The 19,958-nt window shown below is 41.9% G+C and overlaps 1 long non-coding RNA gene across 1 annotated transcript in view; it reads left to right on the top strand.

The window, feature by feature from the left end:
- The window catches only part of LOC134293051 (uncharacterized), a 295,247-nt gene that overhangs the window by 769 nt on the left and 274,520 nt on the right, over nucleotides 1–19,958 (top strand). The window contains exon 2 of the long non-coding RNA XR_010000110.1: nucleotides 4,802–4,951. This is a non-coding gene — a long non-coding RNA (uncharacterized LOC134293051). The remainder of the gene's footprint in view (nucleotides 1–4,801; nucleotides 4,952–19,958) is intronic.

The following is a 19,958-nucleotide window of genomic DNA, read 5'->3' as shown; positions in this document are numbered from 1 at the left end:
AAATATAATAATATATATTATATTACAGTAGAGTCTCACTTATCCAACACTTGCTTATCCAACATTCTGGATTATCCAACGCATTTTGGTGGTCAATGTTTTCAATATATCGTGATATTTTGGTGCTAAATTCGTAAATACAGTAATTACTACATAGCATTACTGTGTATTGAACTACTTTTTCTATCAAATTTGTTGTCTAACATGATGTTTTGGTGCTTAATTTGTAAAATCATAACCTAATTTGATGTTTAATAGGCTTTTCCGTAATCTCTCCTTATTATCCAACATATTCACTTATCCAACGTTCTGCCGGCCCATTTATGTTGGATAAGCGAGACTCTACTGTATATATAATATATATATAATGTATATATCATATAATATTTGTATAATATATAGACAAATATATTAATGCTACTGATAATATAGAATATATCATGATATACTGTTCTATTATTGTATATTTGTATATTTTAAATTGTAATTTTTTTTATTGTGAGCCACTTGGAGTCTCTGTATGGAGAGATAAAGCAGGATATAAATAAATATAATAATAATAATAATTGTATTTCTTACCCAGCTTTCCTCGTGGCTTGCGGCGGGTTACAAAACAATTAAAATACATAAACACAGCAACAATACTACAAATGCGCACACTCAAACGTACCTCCATCAAAGTGTAATAAGTAATTATGTAATAGTGCAATTGACGACTTGAATGGCTCATGGAATAGGTCTTGGGATTGCAAAGGTTTTAATTAACTTGCTTTAAGATTGATATGTTTTAATTTATATGGTTGGTTTTATTTTATGTATGTATATGTGGCATTGAAATGTGCCTTATATTGTGAGCCACCCTGAGTCCCCTTTGGGGTGAGAAAGGCAGGATATAAATCTAATAAATAAATAGTAGTTGTAGTAGTACCATACTTCCAGTCTTAATTCTGGAAGACAAGCAAGGTAATAATAATAATAATAATAATAATAATAATAATAATAATAATAATAATAATAAGTATTGATATAATTTTTTGCCCCTTTTTTGTACAACACAGGGTACAACGAAGTCAAAACACATCAACATAAAATCCATACCCTGTTTCCCCGAAAATAAGACATCCCCGAAAAATAAGACCTAGTAGAGGTTTTGCTGAATTGCTAAATATAAGGCCTCCCCCAAAAGTAAGACCTAGCAAAGTTTTTGTTTGGAAGCATGCCCAGCGTCTGCCAAACAGAACACCAGAGCATACAGGATTGGTAAATGTACGTACCAGTTGTACATGTAAATAATGGTAGTAACAAGAAATTCTTGATAGGATTCACAGTTTGTTTGGTTATGCTGGTTTGTGATGACAACTACTGTACAGTATATAATAAATGTTCATTTTTTAATTCAACAATAAATGTGAATTCTTCTCCATGGAAAAATAAGACATCCCTTGAAAATAAGACCTAGCACATCTTTGGGAGCAAAAATTAATATAAGACACTGTCTTATTTTCGGGGAAACACGGTAAAACAAAATACATATATCAAAACACAGCATTATAAAATAGATACACCAATATACTACACTTACTTTTATTTCATGAATAGTTGACGTGGCCTTGTTGTCTCTTTGGAGGCTATGTATCTTATGACCAGCTTCTCCATATATAGTTTAGGTTGGTCTTTCTGATAGTACATATGTACTGTACTGTTTATTTATTTGTTAATTTTGTAACCTTCCTTTCTCCTGGGATGTATTTGATACAAAAGTTCAAATAATAAAAACAAACCTATTAAAAATGCTGCCTTCTCCAGCTGTACTGACTTGGCAGCAGGGGCTCCCTTATTAATCTGCTGCCATCCCACTTTCAGCTGCTTTTAAAATGTCCTGGTTTCTCTCTCTCTTCCTCTTTCTTTCTGACTTGCTTCATTTGCAGCAATCTGAGTTCAAATAGTAAAATTAGCCTGTGATCCAAAGCGAGGAGGGCAGGAACAAGCAGAATTGTGTCCTGGGCAGTTGGGGAGATGGTGGCGGGGTATAAATAAAGATTATTATTATTATTATTATTATTATTATTATTATTATTATTATTATTATTTCCAATAAACTCAGGCCAAAGAAACCACTGCAGCTTCTTCTACCAAGTGTATTCTTACTCATTAAGAACACTTGCTATCCTGTATCCTAGTTAGAGGTTTTTAATTCAGTCATTTTGCATTATTTAATGAAGTAGCATATATACCAATGCAGTATATTTTACAAAGGGGGAGCAGTAAGGTGAAAGGCAAGAGCACAATTGTTTTTTGCTGCATTTTTAGAGATTTCTCTGTCCTCTGGTCCAGTTCCTGCACTTGCTCTTGGAGTATCTTCCAAAATCTTGACTATCAGCCCCTACATTTAAAAGGACATGTTTTATGAGGAAATATCCAAGGGTTGATGGGTGTGTTGACGGAGTTGGGGTGGGCGGGAAAACGCAGCCAACGTCTAGCATTACCATATTGAGAGAAATGATTCTTTCCTATCACAAAGCCTTTCCATGAAGCTCATTTTAAAAACAAAACCTATCTGTCGTTCCCTCAGAAAGCCCACGCTGAGAAAGGCAGATGTGAATTCTAGATATTTATAATCCAACTTCTTCCCAGAGGGCTCCTGTGTGCTTCACTGCTTAAGTGATTTAAAAAAAAAACTAGAGGTTTTCCTTGTTTTGTTTATTCAATGCCAAAACTGTAATTGTTGAGTAGCCCATGCACTATGATTGCAGGTCCTCATCCTTCACTCTGCAATAGTTCAGTTTATCAACAGAAGAAATTAAAAACCCACACATTTCAGATGAAAACAGAGGCACATGTGGTCAATATATATCAAGAGAATAAAGGTTAATAAAGAGGATGCACGGACAAGGTAGGAGAGGCTGCAGCAGTTTACTTTTGCTCGAGTCTATAGGGAAGAGCATGTTTCTTTTGTCTTTTCACCTAGTGAGTTAACTGAGCATGAACTACAGACAGTGTTGGAAACAGCAACCATCTTCAAGCCTCCACTAGTTATTTGTTATATATATAATTCAGATTGCTTACTGTATTTATTTATTTATTTATTTATTTATTTCCGATATTTCTACCCCACCCTTCTCCCCGAGGGGACTCAGGGCAGCTTATACAACTGGCAGGATCACTACCAGTACATCATAATACAATAAAATAAGAATAAAACAGTTAAAATAGTTAAATAACATAGTAAAATACAATATATAAAAGATTTAACACAGCGCAACACCGAATATATATGCCAATCATCTATCAGACCTTGTGCAAAAGCCTTAATATGTGTGTATTAGTATGCAGTTTTTCTTCTATGTTGTGGGTGGGGATGCAGACCATGTGATCAGATTTGGGATTGTTCAGGACTCACTCTCTATTTTAGAAACAGTATGCTTATAGAAGTCAGTAGAAACAGATGTATGCTTTCAGAAGTCAGTAGGAAGAGAATCCTGTAGAGAAGCCATTAGCCTTTTAATGTAGTAACAGAGACACTATTGGACTCTCAGAATAGAGAGATGCTTTAGACTATGGACTGTTGATTTTAAGAAAGATGCCTTATGTTACCTACACAGAGAAACTACTTCAAATCCTATCTGTAACTGGATTGATATTCAAAGTACCTATATGCTGAATACATGAATTTTGTGAGTAAACCAACTATGTTACTTTTAAAGAAGTCTGCTTATTTTTTTCTCTTGAGAACATAATTTAAATCAAGATGTTTTAAGGGAGAGTAGATGTTTTTGGGCAACTGAAAGAACGCTTCTGAAACTCTGCTATCTATATATGTGTGTGTGTGTATGTTTTTTTGTGCATTGGCATATCTTTGCCCCTAACAGTTCAAAGAGATATCTAGGTACATCAGTTTAACAGCTGAGAAACCTGATTGCCTTGCATGAGTGCCATTTCCCCAAAAGGTTATGGCATTATTTTTCAAAAGGCTATGACTTCTAACAAGGTCATGCCTTTCCAAAGATCATAAAATCTCCAAATGGTTATGGAGATTTCCATTTTCCAAAAGACAATCCCTGAAGCTTTATCCGCAATCCTTGTTTCCACAACAAGCCATATATTTCAAAGTCCAATGTTCACAGGACAGAAAGTGAGGTGAAATCTTCTGAAAAGAGGCACAGACAGCAAAACAAACACCACAGGGGTGTTAACTCTTCCCTATGTTATATATATATATATATATATATATATATATATATATATATATATATAAAAAAGGTAAAAGTTTCCCCTGACGTTAAGTCCAGTCATCTCTGGAGGTTGGTGCTCATCTCCATTTCTAAGCCGAAGAGCCGGCGTTGTCCATAGACACCTCCAAGGTCATGTGGCTGGCATGACTGCATGGAGTGCCGTTACCTTTCCGCCGGAGCGGTATCTATTGATCTACTCATATTTGCATGTTTTCGAACTGCTAGGTTGGCAGAAGCTGGAGCTGACAGCGGGCGCTCACTCAGCTCCCGGGATTTGAACCTGGGACCTTTCAGTCTGCAAGTTCAGCAGCTCAGTGCTTTAACACTTTGCCACCGGGGCTCATATATATATATATATGGCTGGAGTTACACTTAACAATGTACCTGTTCCAACTTACAACTTAAAAACACACCTACAGAACCTATCTTGTTCATAATTCGGGCACTGCCTGTACTTTGACATGAATAGAATGAATCTGGGACATTTTAAAAGCAGCTGAATATTAATATTAATGATGATGACGATGATGATTGTTATCACTATAATGCTGCATTTTCTCTCTTAAAAGAGACTCAAGAGGGACATCAGAGGTTTAATTGGGACCATCCCTGTCAAATCAAGACAGTCGGAGGAGTGACAAATGGAGTGACCTTCCGTATTATTGGCCTCAACACCTACAGAAGTCCCAACAAGCGTAGATCCATGGAATCAAAGTCAGGTAAGCAAAAGCTATTGATTTAACTCTAATCAGGATGAACAATGGGAATTGGGCAACTGGGTTGCATCCCCCCCCAACTGTCCTCATTTGGACAGTTATTCTTCCAAGGAACCCGTCTTTAGTAAAGTGTTATCTCTAAGCTGTGGGAACACCAAGGGCTGAACAATGAAGGGTGGAAGAAGCAGGGGAACACAGTAAGCCCTCTCCCCGTTTCACCATCATTGTTCATGTGGCAAAATCTCTCCCCACTAACTCCCCCCTTTTTTTGCCTCATCTCAGAGCTCAGATCCTTTGTTTGTTTAGCATAACTCGCTGCCCATATTAAAGAAGCCAGGCCTGCCAATTTAAATATGTTAAGTCCATATCTCCAGTAAGCAGCCCGATGCGTTGCTGTGATGATTAGCAGATTCCTATCGGGCTAGGACAGGCTCATCTGTGAACTGATGTCAGACAGGGCTTTCCAGTTGGGCTGCGCAAAGAAGGGGAAGCTGGTTTAGGATTAGCCGGGGCCTGGTGCAAAGGGGATGCCGGCCAGATGCAACCAAAGACAAGGCTGGTGGGGGAGTGCAGGGGGCGGCGGCGTTGCTTTTAAGGCATATTAATATTAATTAACTGTGTTTGTACACTGCCTACCTACATGTGTTTGCAAGGCCGAGTGTGTAAGATAATGCAAAATTATGCAATGAATCTAATTCAAGCTGCATCAAATGCTAACATTAATAAAAATTAGTAGGGCAGTGGTGGGTCAGGCCAGAGAATTTCCAGGCAGAAAGAAAAGTTATTTCACTACTAGTTTCTGAAAGAAAAGGTGTGTGGAAGAGGCAGAGGGAGAAAACAAAGAATGCATTTCTTATAGAACTCATAGAACTCTACATTCCTAGCTCTGGGACTACAGTAAAGAAGACCCTGATAAGTTATATAATAGCTTGATGTTGTTTGTAGCCATTAAGTTAACTTCGATTTATGCTAATACTATGAATGTCTTTGAAGTTACTCTGTCATCAAGTCTTGTAAACTCAAGTCAACTGTAGCTTTCTTGATGGAGTCCTCTGACTGTAATATGGTTTCCCTTGCTTCTTATTGCCTTCTAACCCCCCCCCCCCCCCCCCCAAATATCATTGTCTTTTTTAGTGATTCCTGTCTTCTCATGGCATGTTCAGAGTACAACAGTCTCAGTTTGGTCATCTGGACTTTTAGGGAAAGTTCAGGTTTCATCACTCTTTCTCAGCGCCTTCAAGTTGCCTCTTGACTTACGATATTTATTTATCGTGCCAGAAGCAAATTGAGAATACAGCTATAATGTATAAAAAACCACAAACAAAGTTAAAAACTTGGCATTATACTAGATTTCCTTTGACCAGAAGCTGGTCACTTGGAGTGCCTCTGGTGTCGCTGTAAGAAGGACTTCCATTATGCATGTGGCAGGGCTCAGGCTGTATTGTAGTAAGTGGTGTGTGGTTTGCCCTTCTCCACACTCCCATGTCATGGACTCCACTTTGTGGCCCCATTTCCTAAGATTGTCTCTGCATCTCACGGTGCCAGAGCGCAGTCTGTTCAGCCTTCCAGGTCACCCAGCCTTCTCATCTGGTCTCAGTCACTGATTGAGGTTCCGGATTTTATCCATCCTCTTTTGGACTCTCACTTGCTGAGGTGTTCCTGTGAGTATCTCCAGATCTTAGGAAGCTGATTCTTGATTTAAGTTGTTGGCATGCTAGCTGATATCCGAACAGAAGGTGGACCGGAAATGTCAATATTTGGTCTTTTCATTGCTGACTGCTACTTCTTGACGGATATCAGGTGGTGCAATACCGGCTAAAAAGTATAATTTCTCCAGTTGTGTAGGGTGTAGACATTCTGTGATGATGTGGCATGTCTCATTAAGAGCCACGTCCACTGTTTTAACATGGTGAGATGTATATCATATTGGGCACGCATACTCAGCAGTAGAGTAGCACTATATCTGGTTGTGATCCCCAGATTGCTCCAGCCCACTTTCGTATGATATTATTTCTAGCACCCACATTTTGCTTGATAGTCAAGCAGTGCTTCTTGTAAGTCAGAGCATGGTCCAGAGTAACTCCCGGGTATTTTGTTGTGCTGCAATGCCCCGTGGGATGCCTTCTTAGTTAATCCTCAGAACTCGAGATGCTTGTCTTTTCTTAAGATGAAAAGCACAAGTCTGCGTTTTAGATGGGTTAGGAATCAGCTGGTTTTCCCCATAATAGGCAGTAAGGGCACCTAAAGCTTCGGAGAGCTTCTGTTCAATTATTTCAAAGCTCCTTGCTTGAGCGGTGATGGCACGATTGTCAGCATAGATGAAACTCTCTGTCCCTTCTGGCAGTGGCTGATCATTTGTGCAAATGACTTATGATAATACTATGGATTTCATCAGGTTTTCTGAGACAAGGGATATTGGTTGCTTTTGCTAGTCTCTTCTGAAATATAGCCTAGTGTTTGTTGGCATCTAACTACTAACCAGGGCTGATCAGACAGAATCTGGTACCTTTAGGGTATCTGGGATCCATTTATTTGTCCATAGAAGTACATGTTGTATCAAGTTACCAAGTAACACAAAATCCTTTGGAGATAAAACAGAAGGTTTGAGAAATAACTGGGGATAAGGACAAAGCAAACAGCAGCTTTCCTTTCAGTACAGGGCCTTGGAGCCATTGTCCAGATGGCACCATGGAAAATCTGGCCCTGAACCAGAGCCAAGTGGAAAAGACAGAAGTTGAAGTCAAGAATCCTGATCCGGTGATAATTTCACAATCTTCTTTGCTGAAATCCAGGCCTGATTCCTCTGAGTTTTCATCATTCCAATGAATTCGGTGTGAGGAAGGCAGTGAGTTTGCTCTGGGCCTTGTGGGAAGCTTTACTAGAGATGTCCAAGGTGCTGAACCTGTTTTGCAGACTTCATCGGGCACCCTGAACGTCTTGTTGAATGTTTGGATTACAAACTAGAGTGGGCTGGCAAAGGAGTTACCGGCTAGCATGATTTCCCAAGCTGTTTAGCCTTCCTCTCCACAAAGATAGCATGGGGACAAGAAGACACGATTGCTTTTGTCCCACTGACCATCTCCTTTGGCTAAAACTTTCCAACGGGAATTTAATGATAAATGTGAAATAGACGACGGCTCGCCTACTTCTCTGCCCCTTCCCTTGGGACACTGCGGAGAGGCCAACTTGCCCCCTGGGTGACCTTTGAACCCCGAGCCCTTCAATTTTATAAGGCCGGAGCAAAGCTGGTTCTCGTACGATGCCTTGAGCGAGCAGGGAAGCTGAAAAATTAGACTGAATCAAAGCAGAAAATGAGTTTTCATTTATCTTGGGATGATGCACGAGGTTACACGAAGACAAATAGCTGTTTCGGAGTCTTCCTTTATCACTGTCAGTGCAATTAATAGGCTACGGCCTTCGTTACCATGTTGGCGCTAAAGAGACACCGCCTCTCCATCCTCCTTGCACCCGCTCCCCACACCGTGGGGGACATTAGTGAGGGGAGGAACGCGGAGCCAAGGCCCCCTCCTAACTTTTGCTGCAGGTTAGAGATACGCTAACTCTGTTTCTTTCTGGCCAGTATGAAAACTCAGCTAGCCGACCAGAACACTGGAGTTGCCAAAACTAGTCTGGGCACTCGTCATGAAGTCCTGGCTCCATTTTCTCTTAAAATGAGAGTCTATTGAAGAGGAAGATGCATGGGCATACAAGGAAAAGTATACAAAGCAGGCGATAGAGGCATAAGAAATTTCTAGGAGAAGACTTTTAGTGCTTTGTGTATGTTTGCTTGATCATAGAATCATATCATCTGAATATGGAAGGCACTGCAAGGGAAATCTAGTCCAACCCCCATCTATGTGTTGGGAGTTATAGTTTGTCAGAGCCCTTTTGAGGGAACTCCTCATGCATGGAAACACCCCTTCTCAATCTCAGGAGGAAGTACACTAATGGGAAATGTCCTATGAAAAAATTTGCCAAGAAAATTTGGGGATGGATTTGACTTGAAGGTTTATGATAACCAACAGGTAATGTGTTGTCGAAGGCTTTCATGGCCGGGATCACAGGGTTGTTGTATGTCTTTTGGGATGTGTGCCCATGTTCCAAAAGTATTCTCTCCTGACGTTTTGCCCACATCTATGGCAGGCATCCTCAGAGGTTGTGAGGTATGGATAAACTAGGAAAGGAAAAAATATATATCTGTGGAGAGTGCAGGGTGTGGCAAGAGTCACAGGCAATGGCTTCTTTGTCTGACTTCCCAAGGTTCTGCACGTTTTCCAAGTTAACTTGAAAACCAATAATAAGAAAGGGTTAAGAGATGTTTGGTTAGACACACCCAGATTTTGTAAATATTTGGGTTTGACTTGAAGGCCCATAATAACAAAGAGTAACAGATCTTGGTCTGACCCAAGTATTTGGGATGGCCATATAGTAAAAGCATCTTTGTCACTCTGGTGGGGAAATGCAAACCCGACAAACCTCTGTAAGAAACCAAAACCATAACAGTTGTTTCGGTAGCCTCTTAACACCTCCAGCTCCCCCTCCCTGGAAAATTTGTCATTTGAATCCAAATGTCATTAGCATCCTACACATCACTGGGGATGAATAGGTTGTGGAAGGGGGCACCGTGGCTGATATCAGCTATGACATTTGTCTTCATGACCAAGGAGGGAGGTGGCATAATTTAGGGGGATGGAATTGTCCCACTCTTGAATTATTCCCCCCTCTCTCCTTTCCATCTCTCTCCATCCATGAGTGGAGCTAATTGTCATAAAAATAATTTGCATGTCAATGGCACCACTCAGCCACAAAAGACCCCAAGGCACCGCTCATATGGCCATGGCGGGAGGAGACAGAGCTGGGCTGCCAATTTCTCGATCTGTGGCCAGCAATTCATTTCCCTTCCTTTGGGGCCATTCTGATATCCTCCAGGGAATGGAACCATTGGTTTTGCATCTTGGTCCCCTTTGGTGCAACTGGGGTCTTTGGCACACTGGGGAAAGTGACTGTTACAAAGGCCGTAAGTGCACCTGGTTCGGTTTCACATGTTCTGTTACGGGCTCAAGTGTTTTCAAAACAAGTTTGAAGACAATTGATGATTATTAACAACCTTCTGTCCCTTTGGGACGCAGTTCAGTTTCATCTTTTGTATCTGCGAAAGAGAGAAGCTGAATCCTTTTTGCTCATTTTTGTAGTCTTGTGTTGTGTTTATTAGTTGTGTGCCTTCAAGTCACCTGTCAATTCAAATGTGGTTGAGAGTGTTTGAGGATTGGGACATCCGTAGGGATACCAAGGTGCTTGCTTATAAAGCTATTGTCCTCCCAACTCTGTTATATTCCCGTGAAATGTGGACTGTCTACAGACGTCACACTCAAGTCCTGGAACGATTCCATCAGTGTTGCCTCCGAAAAATCCTGCAAATCTCTCGAGAAGACAGGTGGACAAATCTCAGTGTGCTGGAAGAAGTAAAGACCACTATCAACTAAGCGATGCTCCTATGCCATCAACTCTGCTGGACTGGCCACATTGTCTGAATGCCCCATCACCATCTCACAACCCAGTTACTGTACTCTCAACTCAAAAACGTTGGTGGACAGGAAAAGAGATTGAAAAATGGGCTTAAAGCTAAACTTAAAAACTGTGGCAGACATCGAGAACTGGGGAGCCCTAGCCCTTGAGCGCTCTAGCTGGAGGTCAGCTGTGACCAGCAGTGCTGTGGAATTTGAAGAGGCACGAATGGAGGGCGAAAGGGAAAAACGTGCCAAGAGGAAGGTAGGACAAGCCAACCCTGACCGGGACCGCTTAGTTTCCAAGTTCAGGTGGCACCTGATTATCAAGAAAAATGTGCCGATTCTCATCCAAAACAATCAAAAATGAAATTCACCTTCCTCTGTATGCGAGACAGCCTGCTGTTTGTGCAAGAAACTCTGCTGCCGCTTCTCAGGAGCCCGGCAAGGCTTTTCATCTGCCTTCCCCAGAGGATCGGGGAGGGCAAGGCCCACAGAGCTGTTCCCGGTGACCACCATAGATTACCGCTTTTGTCGGAAGGACCTTAACCGTACCGCCAAGGACAAGGCCATAAAGAGATGGAACACCTGCACCCCTCCTCCGCTTCCCAAGACCAGACCCCAGGTGTGCGATGCGGAGCAGTTAAATCTCATCATTACCCTTTTCTTCGATGGTATTTTTTAATAGTTCTTCTTCGCTTTTTACTACTGTGGGCACTAAAGATGCCGGATGTGGCCCAAGACCTGAGAGGGCATTGCTCATCAACCTGACAGCTTTGCAGATATATATTTTAAAAGAGATATATATCTATATACACACACACACATACACGTACATACATATTTCTTCCGCTTCCCTCCCGCCCAGAAATGACAAAGTCCTGGCTTAATATTTCTGATAACTCTCTTTTGCGTAGGCTATCTATCTCTATGCGTGAGTTTTGTGCTGGGACGGGAGACGAGAACAGCGCAGTGCTTAAGAATGAGGAATTAAGTGCCCTTTGAAAGCACAGTGGGCTGCCTATTAAATGCCTCCTTCTTCATAGGCGATGCTTTATAGGGTATCTATCTATCTATGGATATTACGGAGACACTGATGTATGTCCTCGCCTCAAGCATTTGGCTGCGACCGTTTTGCTCCAGATTGAAAGAGGTTGAAGGTTGCCACCTCTCCCCCACGGGGAGGGCGACAGCCCTTGAATTAACGTTAGCAAATGAGCATTCGAATATATGCAAATTTGGAAAGGCTCTTTGGGAAGCATGACCCCCCCTTTCCTTCTGGTAACATTTTCAACCACACTTCCATCTCTTCCAGCAATCTAGTGATGACAGTTGAATTGTATTCAACTGGCACAAAGTATTGGGCCCATTCTTTGTTTGTATTTAGGGCTTAGATGTTCTTCCTCATTAATAATTTTGCCAACTTGATCACATTCTGATATCGCTTGACCACACATGTTCTGGTTTTCACATGTGATATATTAGGGAGGGGGGACTGTCCTTTAAAAATACTGGATATTAAGGTTGCACATAGAATCCATTTCCTCCCATTTCTTCCGTTTAATTTGATACCTTCAGTACGTCTGGAGCATGTAACAGGAAGCCCCCTCCTGGTATGAAAATCAGCTTGACACAAAAGCAAGTGGGATCTGATCCCGGCTCCTCTCCTGCTTTTCATGAGCAGCCTGCAGCTGACCACCTCCTCTAGAGTAATGTGCCTCCTTGCCTTGGAGAGTGTGTGTGTGGCATGCAGGCCCAGAAAGCATGCACGCCTGCCTGCAGCCGAACGCCAATCCTCTAGAGTAAGAAACAGAACTTTCCTCCTTGCCTTGTAGAGTGTGTGTGTGGCATGCAGGCCCAGAAAGCGTATTTGCCTGCCTGCAGCCCAGCGCCTCCTCTAGAGTAAGAAATAGAACTTACTTGTTGCCTCCTTTTCTTGGAGAGTGCGTGTGTGGCATGCAGGCCCAGAAAGCACGCACGCCTGCCTGCAGCCAAGCGCCTCTTCTAGAGTAAGAAACAGAACTTGCCTCCTTGCCTTGTAGAGTGAGTCTGTGGCATGCAGGCCCAGAAAGCGTATTCGCCTGCCTGCAGCCCAGCGCCTCTTCTAGAGTAAGAAATAGAACTTACTTGTTGCCTCCTTGCCTTGTAGAGTGTGTGTGGCATGCAGGCCCAGAAAGCATGCACGCCTGCCTGCAGCCGAGCGCCACTCCTCTAGACTAGAAACAGTTTAAATGTCTATGATGGGAAGAGGAGCCTGGGAATCCACCCCCCCCCCCCCCCCCCATAATGGGCTGATAGAAAATGGTTCTTTCAGCACCTGAGAACAAAAACAGATATCTGCCATCATGATTTCATGAGGCTCCCAAAAAACAGATCGGTGTCTCCACTGAAAGCCAGGACACGAAACGGGTCAAGGTTTACCCGGATTGTACAACCCTACTGAATATGTCCTAAGTGTGAAACAGGCAGCACTCTTCACGCGTTAACACAATTACAAATATGCACAATCAAGAACAAAGTTTTATCCCAGAATATTTTCTGTCCTTTCCTAGTATGAGCCTAGACTTTTATACTAGCTCCCTAAGTCATTTTAATTTAACTCAGTATGAGTTTGGAATGAAGACGCACAAAAGCTGGGGCTTTTCAATCAGTCTGGATGTACCCTTATCTCTGATTGAATAACAAGCTGTGAGCCAGTGGATAATACTTCATGATATCACCAGGAGCTATCCCGAGGTCTCAGGTTTTGGCCTGGAAACCCCATCTCCTGGTATGAGCATGAACTCCCAGCCTTAATAGGCCACCTCACACAAAGTCCTTCGGAGTAATCCAAATGGGATATAACTAAGCCATGTGTCCCTGTGGCCAGAGCACCAGAGGTATGCGGCATATTTATGATAATCTGTTTATATGCGCTGTTCCAGGCTGAATAGATACAGTCGGCACAGAAGCAAACCACCCAGTCCATCCTTGCTATTTACAGAAACAGTTGGATTGCTTGTTGTTGTTGTTATTGTTGTTAACGGCTATCAATTCGACTTTGACTTACAGCAACCCCATGAATGACAGACTTCCAAGTTACCCTGTTATCGCCTTTCAAATTCAGGGCATTTCAAAATTCTTTATGGAAGACGATATCCAAGAGGCCACAGAGAGACATTTCCCCCTTCCCCAGATGTCGAGGCTTTGTCTAAACCGGCAGGAGAGCCCGCCATAATTTAATTAACTCTTCCATTTTTGTCTAATCCAAGGAGAAAGCATCCTTTTCCCTCTCTCCTCACCCCCACTCCTGCCCGCCCGGCAAAGATTCCCTTTCTGCATTGTTATTTTTGGCAGCCTTCAGCATGAAACTGTGCAAAAGAAGCCAAAATTGATTAACTTGTCTCCGAACATCCACCTAAGCTAGTCAACCCGAGAGAGATTCCTTCTCCTCACCCTCCCCTCTGCGTCATGTCTCCACACAAGCCTTTGCTGGAGGGATGCTTCAGAAATGGAATATGCAATAGCTTGATTGGTCTGGAAGAATGAGAGAGAGAGAGAGAGAGAGAGACCCAAAAGAGAGCTTTGACATCAATATGCTTCCCACATCGGGCTGTTACAGCCCAGATACTTTGCCCACCTTCTCAGGGTTTGGGAGAATGGCCAGGGTGGCAGAGGAATTCTGGGAACTAAAAAAGAAACTTCTCAAAACTTGACTTATCCCACTCTCTTCTTTGGCTTCATGGGATGTGTCAGAGTATTTGCAGCGCAGCAGTAGTTGGATGGAAGCAGTGGAATGCAGAACGAAGAGACACTCAGAGACGTTGATAGAACTATTTACAAAGTTTTACTGAATGCAGCAGTAATAAACACAAACAGACTTGCAGACGACAGATGAACACAGTACTGTTCTGTTCTTCAACAGAACTTGACACAAACTCTAGGCAGACAGAACTCAAGTGAACTGATGCAATCAGTATGCACAAACACTTGTGTCTGGATACTCCCTAGTTCCAGCCACACATCAAGGACATCATAGCTGCTTGGCAACTAACTCTTCCCACACTATGGTACATTCTGGATGATGCAATCAGTTGCAATACAAGCATGGCACAAATTGCATTTAAACACTATCAATACACAAATCCCACATTAACAGGAGGAATAGGTTTTCTTCAGGCTTCCCGAGGAGAGGACAGAAACTCGGTATTTATCATGTCAGAAGCGAATTGAGAATACAATTATAATGTATAGAAAAACCACAAACAAAGTTAAAAACTTGGCATTGTACTAAATGCCCTTTAACCAGAAGTTGGCCTTTTGGAGTGCCTATGCTGTCGCTATGAGAAGGTTCTCCATTGTGCATGTTGTAGGGCTCAGACTGCATTATAGTAAGAGGTCTGTGGTTTTTTCGTTGCGCATTTGAATAACTTAGTCCCCATGATTGAAATTTAAATTAATAATAATAATAATAATAATAATAATAATAAAACTTTATTTATACCCCGCCACCATCTCCCCGCGGGGACTCAGGGCGGCTTACATGGGGCAGAGGCCCAAACAACATCGAACAAAACATAGGCAACATAATACAAATCACACTATAAAAAGATAAAACAGTAATACAATATATCAATTAAAACAAAAATACAGGATAAAAAATTGCATTTAAAACACATAAATGGTAATACATTTTCCTTTGCACTGTTTTCTTCTCTTATAAATAATTTGGACATTTGTCCCCCTTCCCAATGGTTAAGATATGTTTGCACTTTATGCTCTTGCCCCAAAGCACTTTATAACCGTACTATTGCACTTTAGTCTAAATGGCCCCTCCATGCTACCATGCTCCATGCTACCAAATTGGTGGTCCATCTTATTTTATTATATTGTTACTCATTTTATGTTTTAAATGAGCCTTTATGGATTGATGTATTGTTCTGCATAATGTCATTTTATTGTGTTTTTACTTTTTGTAATGTTTTAATTGTTGTACTTTGGTTATTGTTTTGGGCCTTTGTCCCGTGTTAGCCACCCCGAGTCCCATCCGGGAGATGGTGGTGGGATAGAAAAATAAAGTTACTTACTTACTTACTCTTCTCCACACTCGCATGTTGTGGACTCAAACTACAGGAAAGGAGTTTCCAGTGAACATGAGGAAGAACTTCCTCACTGTGTGAGAGAGCTGTTCAGCAGTGGAACTCTCTGCCTCAGAGTGTGGTGGAGGCTTTGAAACAGGCTGGATGGCTTCTGTCGGGGGTGCTTTGATTGTGATTTTCCTGCTTCTTGGCAGAATGAGGTTGGACTGGATAGCCCATGAGGTCTATTCCAACTCTATGATTCTGTAAGCAGATCCATTCAATTGGCAGAAGGCATTGGGTTGGTAGAACATCGGAAGGGTCTCCACCTTCTTCTTCTTCTTCACCTCAGGCAGCTAAATGACGTTGGGCGGCCCCACTGGACACCCTTATTTGCCAGCCCTGGCTGTGTCCTTGCTTGAGCCGGTGTGTCCTCCCATTCTTCCAGGCGGCTGTGAGCCTTTTCCGTCCTCCCTTTCTCATAACCTGCTCCTCCACCCCCAGCTTGGCATTTTGACACCAAAGACTTTGATTAATGAGAAGCGGTTTCCAGCCCACTATGAATCCCGGCTAGATTTGGTACTTATTAATTACAACCAGCTTCTCTCAGCACATTTAAGACGGGGGGTGGTGGGTGGAGTAAAGGAGAACATGAAGAAGAAAGGAAAGCCCATTTTCTCACTTTCCCATTATTCTCCTCTTTCCTCCACTTTCTTTGCCTCACCTTCTATCCCTGATAAACGACCCTTCACGGAGCTCCAGGTCCCATCCTGACCTGGCCAAAAGTCAGTCCGGGGGACGACTGTGGAGACAACAGCTGCTCAGCCATGTGCTCCTTGGGACATGTTTGCTTCTCTCGGTCCGCATCGCTTTCGCTGGATGAGATTTCCCAGGATGCTTCCCTGCTCAAGGAGACAGTCTCTCTGTTTCTATTTTTTAAAAAAGAATTGAAAATAAAAATAGGGTGGCCCAGAATGGTGGCTTGTGTTCAATACAGTGGTTAGAGTATTGGCTAACGCATGGTTCACTGGGTAATTTTTGATGTAGTGGCTTGCAACTCTATAGACCAGGATTTGAATCCCCACTTGGCCATGAAACCCAATGTCACACTCTCTCAGTCCCTGGAAGGCAGTGGCAAACCTCTTTGGAACGATTTCTATTATCTTCATTGAAAAGACTCGATGATAATGATGATGATGATTACAGTACAACCCTGTATTCATGATTTCCATACTATCTATAGTTTTGTTGCTCCTTATCCAACAAAATATGGCCTCTTTAGGGATTTGCTTCTCCATTTGTGACTCTACAGAATACAGGTGGTTCCCAAGTTATGAACAAGACAAGTTCAGGAGCTTTGTTCTTGAGTTGAATTTTTATTTAATTCAGAACAGATACATTTCTAAGTGTAACTCCAGACAATTTTATATACAGTAGAGTCTCACTTATCCAAGCTAAATGTGCCGGCAGAACCATGGATAAGCGAATATCTTGGATAATGAGGGATTAAGGAAAAGCCTATTAAATTAGGTTATGATTTTACAAATTAAGCACCAAAACATCATGTTATACAACAAATTTGATAGTAAAAGTAGTTCAATACGCAATAATGTTATGTTGTAATTACTGTATTTACGAATTTAGCACCAAAATATCATGATATATTGAAAACATTGACTACAAAAATGCCTTGGATAATCCAGAAGCTTGGATAAGCGAGGCTTGGATAAGTGAGACTCTACTGTATATACTAGCTTGGGTACCTGCTGATCAATTCCTCTGTTTGCTGTGTGCCGTAGACAATAATAGGAAAGGGTTATGGGAGAGGTAGTGGGTGGGGTTATGCAAATTCCACACCAATGGAGAGAGCAAGAAGCACTGGGATGCCTGTGGTGGAGGAAAAACAGAAAATCTAGGATGAAATTGTCCTGTATGAAAGCCTTCCCTTGGGCAGGAGGCAGTATGATATTTGTAGAGGACATTGGCTGGGCTCTTGGAGATGTTCACGGCGCTCTCTATAACCTGCAATGTCATTGGAGGGAGGGCCATTGGTTTCTCCTGCGTGGTGGGAGCTATGGCTATTTGAGGAAGTGGGGGCTTGTCTGTGTAAGAAGACACCCCAGCCACACACATACACATATATTTTCACTTTTATTATGTGTATAGATAAGCTTTGGATAGCATAGGAAAGGGCTAACACCTCCATGGTGTTTGTCTTGCTGCCTGGGCCTCTGTTCAGAAGGTTTCACCTCACTTTCTGTCCCTGTGAGTATTGGATTTTGAAAAATTCAACTTGTTGTGGAAACAAGGATTGCTGAGAAAGTTTCAGTTTCAGTTTTCTCATGATAATAACTCTTCCAGGAGTGGATTTCCCTTCCAAGGGGAAATTTCTCTCACTTCCTATTGTCTCAACCTTGTTCTTAACTAGGAGTTGGATGTTTGTGACTTAGGGACTGCCTGTCCTTAGGCCATTTCAATAGGATTTGCTATTATCTGTGCGTATCTACACAAAATCTGGGAACATATCCCTTGTTGATACAAAGGTCATACTGTATTATAGTTACATTTTTTTACAGAGTATTGTACCAAAAAGGTACTGCTTTCTGGGACAGGTTAGGAAAAAAATCCTTCCTTTTAGTACTTGCATACAAGAATAGAATTCGTGAAGATGTACAATCCTACTAATGTAATGTTTTTGGCCAAATAATGAAAGAAATTTGTGAGAAAATAATGGAATATCTACTGTGAAATTAATTTCTTTGCACACTCCAAAATCTGGTGTCATTGACACACCCACTTGAACCCGGTATAATCCGAAATGTTTCATGCCACAACCCAAGTGCCTTGTATTGTATTGATCACGGCTGAACAAATAACCCAGTCATTCCCTTTCTCCTTCGAGCATCCCATTAACTTATTAGAGTCTAGTTAGAAACTCGTTGGCCTCCCCCCACCCCCCTTGCAATGTGTTGGCAATGATGTTTACGAGATATAAATCAAAACGGTGCTCAAGTCAAAAGGTTGATGCCATCTAAAACATATTCTATGTATCATCGGTAATATGATTTCATAGGTGCCATTCATCACCCACCAATCCCGTCAATGGCCTTTGTTGCCTTCAGATAATTAATTACCTGTAGTAAAAGAAAACATACACAACAACAATGGAGGAATCAAATAGTCATGATGCTAATAAGTAGTCATCTAAAGGTCCTGCACGTGAGTCTTTTGCTTTTCTTAGATATAAAAGCCTCGATCAGTTCAGATATGTCCTAAGGTAGGATAACAGCCATCCTCCATACTGGGATTTGGCTAGAATCACTCTGAAACAAAAGCAATGTGCTAACTAAAAGAGACAAGGACAGAATTCAAAGCTAGAATATATATATATATATATATATATATATATATATATATCACACACACACACGCACACACACGCACATAGGTAGCTGGATCTGAGGTCTTGAAGCTGAGTCTGGATCTCTGGATATATCCATGTCTTCTTTCCCAAAGTTTATACATTCTCCGCCTCTAAAACTAACTGGGACTAAGGTCTTTGAGCTTAAAATGTGCTGCCATTTTGGCCTCCCCCCGTTTGTCTTTGGCTCTTCCCTGTTCCTTTCTCTTTTGCTTTTTGCACAGTGAGTGATTCTGGCGGCAGCTGCTGTTGAACTTGCCTGCTGTATATTAAGCACACACAGCTACAGAAGACTCACCTATAGCAGAAATCTGTTATTTCCGAGCTTTATTGCATTGTTTGCTGCAGAAGCACTGCTTCAACCCCATACTGAAGCCTGTCTTTCTCCAGACCTCAGCTGACAAGAGTTGAATCTTCATACAGCCTTGGAAAACCACTGGGTGAGCTTGAATAAGATCCATGCTCTCAGGCTCAGAGCGAGGCAAAGACAACACTTTGTTGTAGCTCAGCAAGTGGCAGATGATTTTTCTGATGATGAGTCTGAGAATGAGGGGGATGATGGGTTTCAAAGTGAGGAGTCTGTGACTGATTGGAGAGAGTTGCAGGCAGATGAGACCGATGTTGTGGATTCCTGTGCTCGTATCCAGGCAACAGGGGAAAGTGAAAGTTTCAGTTCTCTTGAGAAAAGGTCTTGGGCCGATGGGGAGTGTTCTCAGGAAACTAGATTAGGCCTGAGAACACAAGGAGTGACAAACAGGCAAATAAGATATTCTCAAAGAATCTAAGACCTCGAAGGCCAGGTGTCTTTGGCATGATTTCATGGGTGCCCGGACAGGCTTACATTTAGTGGCGTGGCCTTCAAGCCTCTCAGAGGAGACAACGTTGCTATAAGGGATGGCTCTCTTGTTGCAGCTCTCAAGTCTTTGATTCGAGTATTCTCAAGTTTCCTGTTCTAGTTCATGACTTCATTTTCTGAAAGGGTTTGCCTTGCATTTATGTATGAAGAACTGCTGTGGATTTTGGTTGTC

The sequence above is a fragment of the Anolis carolinensis genome, unplaced genomic scaffold (assembly GCF_035594765.1).
Source record: "Anolis carolinensis isolate JA03-04 unplaced genomic scaffold, rAnoCar3.1.pri scaffold_7, whole genome shotgun sequence".
Taxonomy (NCBI): domain Eukaryota; kingdom Metazoa; phylum Chordata; class Lepidosauria; order Squamata; family Dactyloidae; genus Anolis; species Anolis carolinensis.
The sequence above is the reverse complement of the archived record's forward strand: the minus strand, read 5'-3'. Positions and strand labels throughout refer to the sequence as shown.